The sequence below is a fragment of the Lagenorhynchus albirostris genome, chromosome 15 (genome assembly GCF_949774975.1).
Source record: "Lagenorhynchus albirostris chromosome 15, mLagAlb1.1, whole genome shotgun sequence".
Lineage (NCBI taxonomy): Eukaryota > Metazoa > Chordata > Mammalia > Artiodactyla > Delphinidae > Lagenorhynchus > Lagenorhynchus albirostris.
In genome coordinates, this window is record NC_083109.1 from 45999078 (window position 1) to 46014409 (window position 15332).

Genomic DNA, 15332 nt, shown 5'->3' on the forward strand with positions numbered 1-15332 from the left:
TGACATAGTATCAAACATTTATTTTGTTTGAATTTTTAACTTGTAATTCTTCCACTTTTCATGCTGTGAAATGCAGTATGTCTCTTCCGTATTTCAGATGAAGAAATAAGAGTGGGTTTTCAGCGTGTGTTAAATAGAAATAAGGAAAGAATGCCTTATCTAAGAATTTCCTGGTGACTGAGGGAGGAGGACAGAAAAAAAGGGTGAGAAGAATTGGGGGATGAATGCAGTCAGGGTGTCCTGAGAAAAAGCCAGAGGCACAAGGAGACCAGGATGAACTCATAAGGAAGCACCTTTTCATTATGAAGAGAATTACTCCTGACTCCTAAATGTAGGTAGCTATGTGTTAACAAGATTTTAATGTTGAAAATATTATTGAAAAAACTTACAAATATGGCTAGTAATGGGAGATTTAATAATATATTATCCAAGAAGAAATGGTTGATTTTGCTTATCTTAATCTTAGTAAAAGAAGACACAAAGGACCTGGAACTTTAATCATTTTGGCAAAAAGAATTAATCTTTTTGTTTACCCAGGGACTTGACTTTGGTGAGCAATGGGATACTGGAGGATGAAAATTTTAACCTGATGCTGTCTGATAGAAATATGGTGCCAACCAGACACATAATTTAAAATTTTCTTGTACCCACATTATAAAAAGTAGAAAGAAACAGGTGAAATTAATTTTTTTAATTTTTTTCTTCCAGCTTTATTGAGGTATAATTGATGTATACCTTAATATATATACAGTGCTGTATAGTTTAAGGTGTACAGCATAATGATTAGACTTACATACATCATGAAATTATCACAGTGAGTTTAGTAAACATGCATCGTCTCATATACATACAAAATTAAAGAATAGAAAAAAATACTTTTCCTTGTGATGAGAACTCTCAGGACTTATTCTCTTAACAACTTTCATATATAACATACAGCAGTGTTAACTATATGTGTCATGTTGTACATCACATCTCTAGTACTTATTTATCTTATAACTGAAAATTTGTACTTTTGATCACTTTCTTCTGATTCCCCATACCCACACCCACCTTCACTAACCACAAATTCGATCTCTTATTCTGTTTGTTTGTTTTTGAAGTATAATTGACCTACAACACTGTTAGTCCCTATTACACAAGACAGTGATTTGATATTTCTATACATTTCAAAAGGATCACCAGGATAAATCTAGCCACAATACGTCAGTGTAAAGACATTACATAGTTATTGACTGTATTCGTCACACTGTACACGTCATACCGGTGACATTTACTTTGCAACTGCAAGTTCGTACCTCTTAATCTCCCTCACCCATTTCTTTCCTCCCCCCGAGTCCTCCCCCCTTCTCTGTATCTATAACTCTGTTTCTGAAACAGGTAACTTAATTTTAATAATGTATTTCATTTAACCTAATGTATTTTAAATGGCCTCATTTCAAACATAATCAACATATGTTTTGTTGATTATCAACATAAAAATTATTAAAGAGATAGTGTACATATTTTTCATTCTAAGTTTTGAATGTCAGTGTATTTTTCACACTGATCAGCCATCACATTTGAGACACAACATTTTTCATAGTTCAAGTGATTTGCAGACAATTAAGCTGACCATGCTCTTTTCCCCATGGGGGCCTGATGTGCAATGGCTGCAAACAGTAGCCTCGTCGGTAGTGTATGCAGCCTGTTGCCTGTGTGGGTTGCCCTAAGGGGCCTTGGAGACAGCCCTTGCCCGTGGACATCGTGACTGGCATGCTGTCCCCAATCTAGGCTCGAGACATGTATGCATGGCGCCTTTGGAAAGCCCCAGGGCACAGTGGCCAGGGTCCACATTGGCCAAGTCATAATGTCCATCCGCAGCAGGCTGCAGAACAAGGAGCATGTGATCGAGGCCCTCCACAGGGCCAAGATCAAGTTCCCTGGCAGCCAGAAGATCCACATCTCCAAGAAGTGGGGATTTACTAAGCTTAATGCAGATGAATTTGAAGACATGGTGGCAGAAAAGCATCATCCTTGATAGCTCTGGAGTCAGATACATCCCTAATCGTGTTCCTTGGACAGATGGTGGACAGTGCAATTCCCTGCACTCATGAGAGCCTTGGTGCTGTCCCTTCTATACACACACCCACCAATAAATTCTACTTTCCTGTCCCAAAAAAAAAAAAATAGTTCAAGTGAAAGGTATCTCTACTCAAACAATAAAGTTGTGTTTCACAGGAAAACATATTTACTCTCCTTTAGTTTGAAGACTTAAATTAATTAAAATGAAATAAAATTAAGGATTCACGTCCTGAGTGGCAGTAGCCCTATTTCAAGCGCTCAGCAATCACACGTGGCCGTGGCCTGCTGTTATGGACTGGACAGCTCTCACCCAAGGGGGCCCCTGGGATGTTCATGCAGTCCAAGTCTGCTGCCAATCTTCCAGCAAGAACTTATTGGGTTAGAATAGACATAGTTTGTGCACATCCTGGCTTTATGGGCTGAATTGTGTGCCTCCAAATTCATGCGTTGAAGCCCTAACTCTGAGGTAGTCACGTTACAATGAGGTCACTAAGGTGGGCCCTAATCCAATATGACTGGTGTCCTCATAAGGGGAGGGGAGGGAATTTGGGCACAAGGAGAGACATGATACCAGCATGCACACAGAGGAAAGGCCACGCGAGGACACAGCGAGAAGGTGGCCATCTGCAAACGAGGGAGATGGGCTTCAGAAAAACCAACCCTACCAACACCTCGATCTTGGACTTCCAGCCTCCAGAAGTGAGAAAATAACTTACCTCCACTAATATTTGCTATTATCTAGAACATTGCACATATTTTCAATAACTTAAAAATGAATGCCTAGGGCTTCCCTGGTGGTGCAGTGGTTGAGAGTCCGCCTGCCAATGCAGGGGACACGGGTTCGTGCCCTGGTCCGGGAGGATCCCACATGCCGTGGAGCGGCTGGGCCCATGAGCCATGGCCGCTGAGCCTGCACGTCTGGAGCCTGTGCTTCGCAACGCGAGAGGCCACAACAGTGAGAGGCCCGCGTAACGCAAAGAAAAAAAAAAAAAAAAGAATGCCTATTCTTCACATCTACTAATCCCCCCAGGAAGTACAACTTTTTCCCACTAGATTTAAATAATAAATCCACTCATGGTAGGAGATTCTGAAGCTGCCCAGTCTGTGGTATTTTGTTACGGGAGCCCAAGCAGCTAATAAGGCCCAACACAGAGAGGGTTAAGAAAAATCTGGTAAGGTCTTCACCATTTCAGATGTGCTCTTCCCATTTTGTCACAGGCTTCATACTTGAATGTCCCACAAATCCTTAGAGCTTGGATCTCTGAAAATCAATTTAAGAAACACACACGTCCAAGGGTGTGTGTGTGTGTGTGTTTGTGTGTGTGTGTGTGTCTTTAGCTGGCTTTGTGCACAAGGTTTTTAGTGGCTGTTTGGCCAGGATGTTGCGTGTGTTTTCCATTTGGAAGGTGGGAAGTGAATGAGTCACACTGACAAACCACAGACACGCGGCTCTGAGGTTCAAAATGAAGTGTTGGTGGCCATCCTCTTGCCTGTGTCCATCACAGACGTGGAGCCTCTTCATCATCACCCACGTTCGTTAACAGCGTCTGTGTCTATGCTAATACAATCAGGAAACGAGGCAACCCATCTCTTCCTTCCCGGAGAGAACAGGGTGCTCAGCCATTAGTGATTCACACTGATGAGCCTCCACTAATTGAGCAGAATGTAATTAGTGATTACATAATATTTGAGCTCTTGCAACTGTCATTAATGTCCACGATTCACCAGAGATGAGCCCTCCTGAATGGAGTGTGATTGCCGCGGCTAAATCTAGTTAATCTGGGGTATCTTAATCAACACAGGATGCACTTTAGGCAGCAGTTAAAAGCCCTGGTGACCTCGGAGAAAACCCTGCCATCCACCAAGGTCTGGACTGCTTGCGATAGGGATCCCTTTCCAAAGAGAAATTTAATAATTAAATGGCCTGGAAAACTTGAGGGCAGAGTTATTGGATGATATTAACACATTTAGATTTTTCTGTAACAGATATGGTGACCAAAACGTACTGGTGTTGGCATTAATTTATGACACATCTGATATTGACTCAGGGTGTATTATCTGCTGAAGTTATAGTAGTTTTTGTAATGTGGCTAGGAGAACAGGATTAAGAAATAGTTCTTTATAAGAGGAAAGATGACTATTTATAATGGCCCTCTCAGAGCACACTTTTGAAAGTTCGTTTTATGGAACAAAACTTTAGAAGCAATAACATTAGAGTGATATTTTGCTTCCTGTAATAAGGAAAAGTTGGGTTCATGAGATATTACATTTCGCTGTGTCCTGAAGTCAAGATGGATTTTCAAGGCATTTGTAGCAGGAGCTCTTGGTGCCCGACCTCGTGTTCCTCAGTCAATGAGTTCACCTGCAGCTGCATTGGACAGCTCTCACGTATACTGTAAACGTTCTACCCCAAGCATCTTTATCACCTTGTTTTTCTTCTCAAAGGCTTTCTTCAGCACCCCGTGAAATTGGTCAACCCACTTGTTGGACAACCTATAAGTGTCAAGGATTCAACAACTCTGGGGTAAGTCTCAACAAAAGGGGGCTGGGAGTTGGTGGATCAATACCCCAGCTCCCCACTCTGAGGATGTGTTCCACAGGGTTTCTCAGAGGGTTTCCAGCACCATGGAGTCTATAGTGATAACCTGCTTGTAAGTACTGTTCTCCCTCCCCTGCCTCACTTCCTGACTCCCTCCCTGTGTTTCCTGGGGTCACCTCCCGTGATGGTTAATTTTATGTGTCAACTGGGCTGGCCGTGCGGTGCCCAGATTAAACATTACTTCTGTGTGATCTGTGAGGGTGTTTCCAGAGATTAGCATTTGAACTTGTAGACTCAGTAAAGTAGATTGCCTTTCCCAGTGTGGGTAGGCATCATCCAATCCAGAGAGGGCCTGAAGAGAACAAAATGCAGAAAAAGAAATTTGCCCCCTTTTTTTCCTGCCTCACTGTTGTGCTGGGAGCCTTCCTAAGGCTCCAGGAAGGAGACAGCAGATCATGGGAATTTTCAGTCTCCATAATTGTGGGAGCCAATTCCTCATTATGTATAATCTCCTATTGCATCTGTTCCTCTGGAGAACCTTGACTAATCACCTCGCAAATAAACTACATGCACTCAAGCCCTTGCGCAGGGTCTGCTTTTGAAGAAACCCAACTAAAAAATCCTTCCCTTCTTACCCTCCTCCCAATCCCAATACGTCATCACCCTAAGAGAATGTAACCAACTGTGATAACTTCCAGTAGCCTCACTGTAGGTGTGGCAAGCCCTCTTGGTATGAAGATTTTACCACGGAATTTATGTGAATTAAAACCTTTTATACCAACCATAATTTGTGCTTTAAGTGACAGTACACATAAATGGTTGCTTCCAATGTGAAATTTACACAGGTTTACAAATTTCAAAGGTCCGAGCAACTTAATATGGTCCAGTTTTTCATAAAATAATACGAGTATTGAAGATCCAAGGAAAACAGCAACTCATGATTTATGGGATTTTCTCCTGTTTACATATTTTATATAAATAATAAATATACTGGCATCTTTACTTTGTAAGGTGCTTTCTGGTGGTTGTTTAAACAGCTCAGCCTTTCAGATATTGTTTTAGAAAAGTTCTGCTGAGTAATCATAATTGACACGAACTTAGATCACCACTTACTCTGTGCCAGGCACTGTGCTAAGCTTTCTGCTATAAGAGCTATTATCATCCCCACTTACAGGTGAGGAAAACGTGGCTTAAAAAGGTTGTGATGTCTTGCCTAAGGCCACATGACCTCTAAGCGGAGCAGGCAAGAGTCAGCCTAGGCACTCCTTACCTTAAAGGCCGTCATTAATTTTGAGATTAGAAAACTGCCCTTAGGGCTCTTCTACTCTGAGGGGCAGCAAGGGTGCTGGGATTTATGGCTCCTTGGGAAGAGACTTTATGGATTTATGTCTCTTTGAATGGCCCACACAATGTTAGATGGGAGCAGCATCTTGCCCTGGTCAGGACATGCACAGGAGGGACCTGTACTGTCCCCATAACTTCCCTGTTAGATCAAACCAAAGTCATTTCCCAGCTGATTTGTTAGATACTGCACCTGGCCTGGCCTCCTTTCCTGTCCTTCTTCCCCACTCTCCCACGGGTTTTTCCTGGGCTGAGGACTCAGTAAGCCATTTCACAGGAATGCTTATCTCAGGGACCATTTCTGGAGAACCCAGTCTAAGACAGAACTTAAGAAAGAGTCTATCAGTTCTAGGAGCCAACATCACCCAGGAAGGTAAACCTGCAAGACCAACTTGAATTGGGAAGCATGAACAAGGTTTTTCATTATTTGAAATAAAATATGATTGAAATACAGTTGGAAAAGATTTGAATAAATTACAGCACATTCATACAATGGAATAATATGCAACCATAAAAAAGAATGAAGAGACTTCATTTTAAATTAGTAGAAGTAAATTCAATCTACTGAATAGGAGGAAAAAAAAAAAAGAAAAAAAATGCACTGAAGGGGCTTCCCTGGTGGCGCAGTGGTTGCGAGTCTGCCTGCCGATGCAGGGGACATGGGTTCGTGCCCCGGTCCAGGAAGATCCCACATGCCGTGGAGCGGCTGGGCCCGTGAGCCACGGCCGCTGAGCCTGCGCGTCCGGAGCCTGTGCTCCACAACGGGAGAGGCCACAGCAGTGAGAGGCCCGCGTACCACAAAAAAAAAAAAAAAAAAAAAAAATGCACTGAAGAGAAAATGTAAAATAAGAAGGTAGAGTAACATCTAGTATATTACTAATTGTAATAAATATATGTGGCTTAAAAACAGACTCTTGGACTGTATTTTATTTTATTTATTTTATATTTATTTTTTATTTATTTTATTTATTTGGTTGTGCTGGGTCTTAGTTGCATCAGGCAGGCTCCTTAGTTGTGGCCGGTGGGCTCCTTAGTTGTGGTTGGCAGGCTCCTTTATTGTGGCATGTGAGCTCTTAGTTGTGGCAGGCATGTGGGATATAGTTCCCTGACCAGGGATCAAACACAGGTCCCCTGCACTGGGAGCGCGGAGTCTTAACCACTGCGCCACCAGGAAAGTCCCCAGACTGAATTTTAAAATCCAATGATATATGCACGAGACACTCTTAAAGTGGAAAGGTAAAGAAAATTTGAAACTAATGGGATGAAAATGCTATACCAGGAAAATACAAATCAAAGTAAAGCTGGTGTAGCAAACTTAACATTCAACAAAATAAAATTCAAGGCAAAATATCGTTAATAACGAAATGTTATTTAACTGCAGAGGAAAAGTAAGACAAAAAATATATATCTGTCCTAACTACATATAGCCCTTCTATACCAAGCAACAGCTGATAGAACAGCAGGGAGAATTGGATAAAGCATTAGTTGTTTTTGAGGCTTTAATATAGCCCTTTCAGAGACTATTAGACCAAGTAGATTAAAAATAAGATATAAAAACCAGAATAGTACAGTATAGCTTGAGCTCAGACATATATAGAGCTCTATATTGAGAAACAGAGAGATTGATTTTTCTTGATCACCAAGGAACTTTTTAATTTAAATTTATTTATTTATTTATGGCTGCGTTGGGTCTTCCTTGCCGCGCAAAGGCTTTCTCTAGTTGCGGTGAGCAGGGGCTACTCTTTGTTGCGGTGCATGGGCTTCTCATTGCGGTAGCTTCTCTTGTTGTGGACCATGGCCTCTAGGTACGTGGGCTTCAGTAGTTGTGGTACACGGGCTCAGTAGCTGTGGCTCGCAGGCTCTAGAGTGCAGGCTCAGTAGTTGTGGTGCACAGGCTTAGTTGCTCCACGGCATGTGGGATCTTCCTGGACCAGGGATCAAACCCATGTCCCCTGCATTGGCAGGCGGATTCTTAACCACTGCACCACCAGGGAAGTCCCCACCAAGGAACAGTGTTGAAAAAAAATGTTGTACTAGGCCAAAAAGTAAACCTCAGTACATTCCAAATAACCAAATATTATATTTTCTCTATTTGGCTATTTTCTCTGACATAATGGGATCAATTAGAAATGAATACCATTTTTAGAAATTATAGCTAAAAACCTGATATATTTATAAATTAAAATATATATTACTAATTAACCCCTGAGCTAAAAATGAAATAAATAAGGAACAAAGGAATATTTAGAACTGAATGATAATTAAGCCCTCCTTTTCAAAATTTATGGTTCATAGCTAAATATAGCACTTACAAGGAATGTTTTTCACCTTGAAATATTATTTAGGAAACCAGAAATATTAATAATAAATATTCAACAAAAAAAATCTGGAAAAAGCATAACAAGGTAAGTACAAAAGAAGAAAGGAATAAAGAGCAGACATTCATGAAAGAGAGAAAAAATAAATGAGTTCTGAAACCAAAAATGCATTCTTTGAAAAGACGGAAAAGATAGTCTGACTTTTGACCTCTGCAAATAATGACAAAGAGTAAACAACTACAGACACACCAGAAACTTAAAGGAAAATAATATTATTATATATGTATGCAAGTGATTAAAAATCCTACATGAAATGGTTAAATTCCTAGATAATGATATAAAATCCCCAAATTTGTATACAAATAATAGATAACTTGAATAACTATTAAATAAGTTGAAATTACGGTCAAAGACCTATTTTTCTCCAAACCTCACATGCCTAGATGGTTAAGATAAATTCTTAAAAAGGTTTTGAAGGAGCAGCTAATTCTTGTCTTAAATAAGGTGTTCCAGAAGATAGTGGAAAAAATGTCTGCTTGAACGCTTTTATGGCATCATCTTGGGTCTAAGACTTGATGAGAACAATACAAAGACAGAAGATCTTAGGTCCATTTCATTAATGAACATAAATACAGAAACCCTATATAAAATATCAGTTAACTGAACCCAACAGCATATAGAAATATTTCAGGTTCAAGTAGGATTTATCCCAGGAAAGTAAGGATGGTACATTCTCCATAATAACTAACTGAAGGAGAAAGTCATGGGATTTTCTTAATTAACACAGAAAAAGTATTTGATATGGTTCAATACCTATTCATGACCAATTTAGCAAATCAAGAACAGAAGGGAACTTCTTTTAGTTGATAAAAGTTTTATACCAAAAGTTGCAGAAATAATTATACTTAATCGAAAATTCATTCCTTTTAATATAAAGACATTGTTTGAAAGTGTATAATGGGGTCATTGGCTGGAGGACACCAGGTAGAATTAATACAATAACACAATAATGAAAGCAGAGGGACTAACTGACCAAATGCCTAGATGAACGCTACTGCTGAAATTCTCATTCCTTTTTTGGAGATTCCCAGAAAGCTAGAATTCTCTTCCATCCAGATACAAGACCGGAAGACTCCATTCCTGGAAATCTGAACATCCCCAAAGGAAAAATCCAAAAACTTTTTTCTTCTTCAATATTGCCTTGGCTATTCTTGGCCCTTTTCATTTCCATATGAATTTCAGAATCAATTTTTGTTAGTCATTATTAGGAATATAATGGTTTAGTGGCTCATAAAAAATGGCCCTTGGTGTATTTTGTTATTCAAATTGAATCTAGCGAACAACAGAGTGAGACAAGTAGGAAATATCCGTACGTTCATTCAGCTCAACGCCAAAGCTCTGTAAAGCATAATTTGTTCTAATGCATATATCTTTAAATCTTCGGCATTGCTGGCTATGCATTTGCAGTCGTGTCGCTCATAAAGGGAGGCGTTTCACCTTCAAGTTCTCTTCATGTTACTGTAGCCACCTCTACTTGGCGTAAAGAAAAGGGCTTGCCCAACAACTGTTGGTAGCTTTTGGTTTTTCTTTATTGAGAAACTTCAATATTTTTCTTAAGCTGAGTGAAACTTTGATAATTTACCGGGTTGAGTATTTTAAAACTTCAAACACTACTGAAAAAAACTGTAGACGCTTTGCTTTTACACCCTGGATGCTGGCTGTATCCACATCCTGGTTATCACCGGGGCTTCCTGCTACCATCTGCTGCTGTTTTCAAACCACAACATAAACATAGGGTCAGGTTCATTGTCATCCATAATGATTGTATATCCTCATGTCCAGTACTTTTTCTTTTTTGCGGTATGCGGGCCTCTCACTGTTGTGGCCTCTCCCGTTGCGGAGCACGGGCTCCGGATGCGCAGGCTCAGCGGCCATGGCTCACGGGCCCAGCCACTCCGCGGCATGTGGGATCCTCCCGGACCGGGGCACGGACCCGCGTCCCCTGCATCGTCAGGCGGACTCTCAACCACTGCGCCACCAGGGAAGCCCTATAAGCATTTTAAAAACTTTTTCTCAGTTACAAAAAACTCTATATAATGTTGAAAATGCCAGTATCTTTCTTTATATTTGGTTAATTTAACTAATGTTGTCGTGAGGAAGTCTTCCCCTCATGACTTAGCAGTTTCCAAATAGGTGATCACTACACCAGCTGAAGCACCAACTGTGCATCTTGGATAAATCAAATCTCAGCCTTAGGATATGTATTCAATGCACAGAGATGAACAAAAGGTTAACTATTGAGAAATCTGAGTATTTTTCTAAGGGTATTTATTTAGGATTTTAAATGGACTTTCAACTGTGTTTCTGAAAGGATCTGCAAAAATATCCTCACCATTTTCTACACTGGCTCAGCTCACTTTCCTTTCCTTACATGAATACCTGGTGTCATTGGCTCATTCCTAGAGTTTTTCTACCTGTCAGATGAGACACTGTTGATCTCAGTCTCATGACTTTCTGCTAAATTGAGTTGGCTTGACTGCTTGACACTAACTCAGGAAGTTTTATACAATGGAATATGACTCAGCCATAAAAAGAATCAAATACTGCCATTTGCAGCAATGCAGATGGACCTAGAGAATATCATGCTTAGTGAAACATCAGACAGAGAAGGATATACTGTACGATATCACTTATATGTGGAATCTAAAAAATAACGTACATGAATGTATATGCAAAACAGAAACGTTTTCCTTTTCCTTCTCGTGCCCTCCAGGGACTTGCGCGTGGCTCGCCATGGTTGCAGACCCTGCATTGCAATTCTCTTCTGATCCTCAATAAACCTATCTTTCCTGGAGAAATATCTGACAGTCTGTTTGCTTCGTGTCAACAAAGAACATTCAGCTGTCTCAGACTTCAAGAGAAAAGATATAGCTGTGAAAGGAAGAAATGCCAGGAACTGTGGCAGCCATCCCAAGACCTGGAACGCTAAGGCCTGGGAACCAATATCCTGAGGATGGCCGTACAGAAAGATGGTGTGAAAGATGTACCCAGTGAGAACTGCTGTGTGCAGACCTCCTGGCTGAGAGTGTCTCAGCACTCAAGAAACATTCTCTCAATCAGAAATATCCCTTCCTGGCAGAGTCAAGATGGCGAACGAGGAGGACGCAGAATTCCCATCTCCTCACAACTAGGGCCCCTACCAGGCACCGGTGGGGGGTTACAGACACCTAAGGGGACAGGAGGAACCCCCAGCGACCAGGTAGGATGTGGGGTGTGGGGGGAGAGTGAAGGGGGAGGAGAAGTGGAGGCGGGACGGGACTGGTGCCCCTGAGGGGCAGCTAGGGGAGGGGAAGGGATCCCACGCCCAAATGGGGAAAATTGGGGAGCCACTGGGAGCGCAGAGGATCAAAAGGGAGCGTGGCCAGGTTTCTCCTGCCCACTTGGACCCCCAGGAACCTGCTGAGATCCCGGGCCTTATCCTCTGCCCACCGAGGCCCCCTCCAGCCACGCGGGTCCTAAGGGAGTGGGAGGGAGGGAAGGGGGAGCAAAAGTAAAGGCCAGACCTCCGGGAGGGGACCCCTGAGGGGTGGCTGGGGGAGGGGAGGAGTTCCTACACCCAGAGGGACCCACCCACGGTTAGGGGTCCAGCGGCAACTGGGGAGACCCTGGGGGAGACCCTGGGGGAGATGGTGGGGGAGAGGCACTAAGGAGCGGAAGGGAACGTGGCCAGTGCCTCCTTCCCTGTCCACGTAGGCATCGGGGAGCCTGCTGGGCTCCCGGGCCTAATCTTCTGCCCTTGGAGCCTCCCTCCTGCCACTCTGAACCCAAGCCCTGTCCCTACATCCCGACCCAGGGCCCCACCTCTACACTCGGAGAGCCCCTCTGAGACCCCCTCCAACTGCACTGGGCCTAAACCCCACCCACATACCCTCACTCAGAGCCCTACAGCTAAACTCTGGAACTCCACACTTCAGAGGCCTGCCTTTTGGCCTCTCCCCTTCCACGCAGGTCCTAACTAGAGGCCCTGCCCCACGCTTGAAGGAAGTCCCGCCTAGGCCCCGCCCCACGCTCAAACGCAACCCCACACCCGCCTAGGTCCCACCCCACCCGAAACCCTGCCCCCGTCTAAGTTCCACACCTGCCTAAACTCCGCCCCCAGAGCCAAGGCTTTTTCTTTTTCCTCTTTTAGATTGGGGTTCTGTTTTACCTTGTTGATTCATTGCTGTTGATTCTTTTATATTTTTATTTTTCCTAATAAATCTTTTATTTTTCTAATTTTATTTTATTCTTTGTACTTTGTTATTGTTCTCTCCTTTTGGTTTGTTACCTCGACCCATTTTTTTTTCTTTTTTCTGTTGTGGTTTTATTTTACCTTGCTGCAATTGTTTCAAGTATAGTTTTATTATTCCTAATATATTTTTTGTCTTTCTAATTTTATTTTGTTTTTTATTCTTTGATATTGTACTGCTCCTTTTTTTCTTTCTTTCTTCCTTTTTTTTTTTTTTTAACTTTGCCATGAAGTTTGCAGGATCTTGGTTCCCAGCCCAGAGGTCAGGCCTGAGCTCCTGTGGTGGGAGCCAGGAGTCCAAACTGCAGGACTAACAGAGAACCTCAGACCCCCAAGGGAATATCAATTGGAGTGAGGCCTCCTGGAGGTCCTCATCTCAGCACCAAGACCCGGCTCTATCCAACTGCGTGCAAACTCCAGTGCTGGACGTCTCGGGCCAAGCAACCAGTAAGACAGGAATACAGCAGCACCCATTAAAAAAAAAAAAAAAAAAGAAACGACAAAAAAATATGTTACAGACGAAGGAGCAAGGTAAAAACCTACAAGACCAAATAAATGAGGACGAAATAGGCAACCTACCTGAAGAAGAATTCAGAGTAATGATAGCAAAGATGATCCAAAATCTCAGAAACAGAATGGAGAAAATACAAGAAACATTTAACAAGGATCTAGAAGAACTAAAGAGCAAACAAACAGTGATGAACGACACAATTACTGAAATTAAAAATACTCTAGAAGGAATCAATAGCAGAATAACTGAGGAAGAAGAACGGATAAGTGACCTGGAAGATATAATGGTGGAAATAACTGCCAGGGAGCAGAATAAGGAAAAAAGAAAGAAAAGAATTGAGGACTGTCTCAGAGACCTCTGGGACAACATAAATGCACCAACATTCAAATTATAGGGGTCCCAGAAGAAGAAAAGAAAAAGGGGCTGAGAAAATATTTGAGAAGATTATAGTTGAAAACTTCCCTAACATAGGAAAGGAAATAGTCAATCAAGTCCAGGAAGCACAGAGAGTACCATACAGGATAAACTCAAAGAGAAACACACCAAGACACGTATTAATGAAACTATCAAAAATTAAATACCAAGAAAAAATATTAAAAGCATCAAGAGAAAAGCAACAAATAACATACAAGGGAATCCCCATAAGGTTAACAGCTGATCTATCAGCAGAAACTCTGCAAGCCAGAATGGAGTGGCAGGACATATTTAAAGTGAGGAAAGGGAAAAACCTACAACCAAGATTACTCTACCCAGCAAGGATCTCATTCAGATTCGATGGAGAAATTAAAAACTTTACCGACAAGCAAAAGCAAAGAGAATTCAGCACCATCAAACCAGTTTTACAACAAATGCTAAAGGAACTTCTCTAGGCAGGAAACTCAAGAGAAGGAAAAGACCTACAATAACAAACGAAAAACAATTAAGAAAATGGTAATAGGAACATACATATCGATAATTACCTTAAATGTAAATGGATTAAATGCTCCAGCCAAAGACATAGACTAGCTGAATGGATACAAAAACGAGACCCATATATATGCTGTCTACAAGAGACCCAGTTCAGACCTAGGGACACATACAGACTGAAAGTGAGGGGATGGAAAAAGATAGTCCATGCAAATGGAAATCAAAAGAAAGCTGGAAGAGCAATTCTCATATCAGACAAAATAGACTTTATTAAAATAAAATAAAGACTATTACAAGAGACAAAGAAGGACACTACATAATGATCAAGGGGTCTTTCTAAGAAGAAGATATAACAGTTGTAAATATTTATGCACCCAGCATAGGAGCACCTCAATACTTAAGGCAAATGCTAACAGCCATAAAAGGGGAAATCAACAGTAACACAATCATAGTAGGGGACTTTAACACCCCACTTTCACCAATGGACAGATCATCCAAAATGAAAATAAATAAGGAAACATAAGTTTTAAATGACACATTAAACAAGATGGACTTAACTGATATAGGACATTCCATCCCAAAACAACAGAATAGATTTTGTTTTGAGCCTGGGTCAGCAGCACAAATGCCTTGACTAATGAGCTATGCAGAACTGTCCAAGTTTGGTGCATGTCCGAGGCTGCCCACGTGAAGCCACTGCCCCGAGCTGTCAGTGGAGCTGTTATGCTTCTCAGCCAGCTGGAGTGTGTGTGTGTGTTTGTGTACATGCATGTGCATTCTTAGATGAGGCGGTATTGGCTAATGATTATCAGCAACTGCAGAAATGAAGGAAACCAGTGACACAATAAAAACTCTAATTGCTTGGCAACAGTTTTTAGGCCTCATTAGGTAGATTTGTAACAGCTTCAAGAGAAGTAAACTCCTGTGTCATTAGATAACAAGGCAAGAAATAGGTTATTTCCTTTTTGAAAGGTATGAAAGCTTCCAATTGCCTGATATATTCACTTAGTAGATTATTTTCTGTCATCTCAGTAAATTGAATTTTATCCCTTGCTCTTAAAATGCTTTCCTTTAAAATAAGGTTACAAAGTTCAGAAAAGGCGTATTTTAAATTATAGTCATCGAAAGCAGAAATCAACCTTGTCTAGAAGAAGTGCTCCAGGAGGAAATAAAAAACCCAAACCTGGGCTTCCCTGGTGGCGCAGTGGTTAAGAATCCGCCTGCCAATGCGGGGGACATGGGTTTGAGCCCTGGTCTGGGAAGATCCCATATGCCGCAGAGCAGCTAAGCCCGTGTGCCACAACTACTGAGCCTGCACTCTAGAGCCCGCGAACCACAACTACTGAGCCGGCGAGCCACAGCTAC

At 41.7% G+C, this 15332-nt stretch overlaps 1 non-coding gene across 1 annotated transcript; it reads left to right on the forward strand.

The window, feature by feature from the left end:
- The first annotated feature begins 1595 nt into the window (after positions 1-1595).
- LOC132506612 (small nucleolar RNA SNORA70) lies at positions 1596-1730 on the forward strand. The gene has a single exon (XR_009535924.1). It is a non-coding gene; the product is annotated as a small nucleolar RNA SNORA70 (small nucleolar RNA).
- The last annotated feature ends 13602 nt before the right edge of the window (positions 1731-15332 follow it).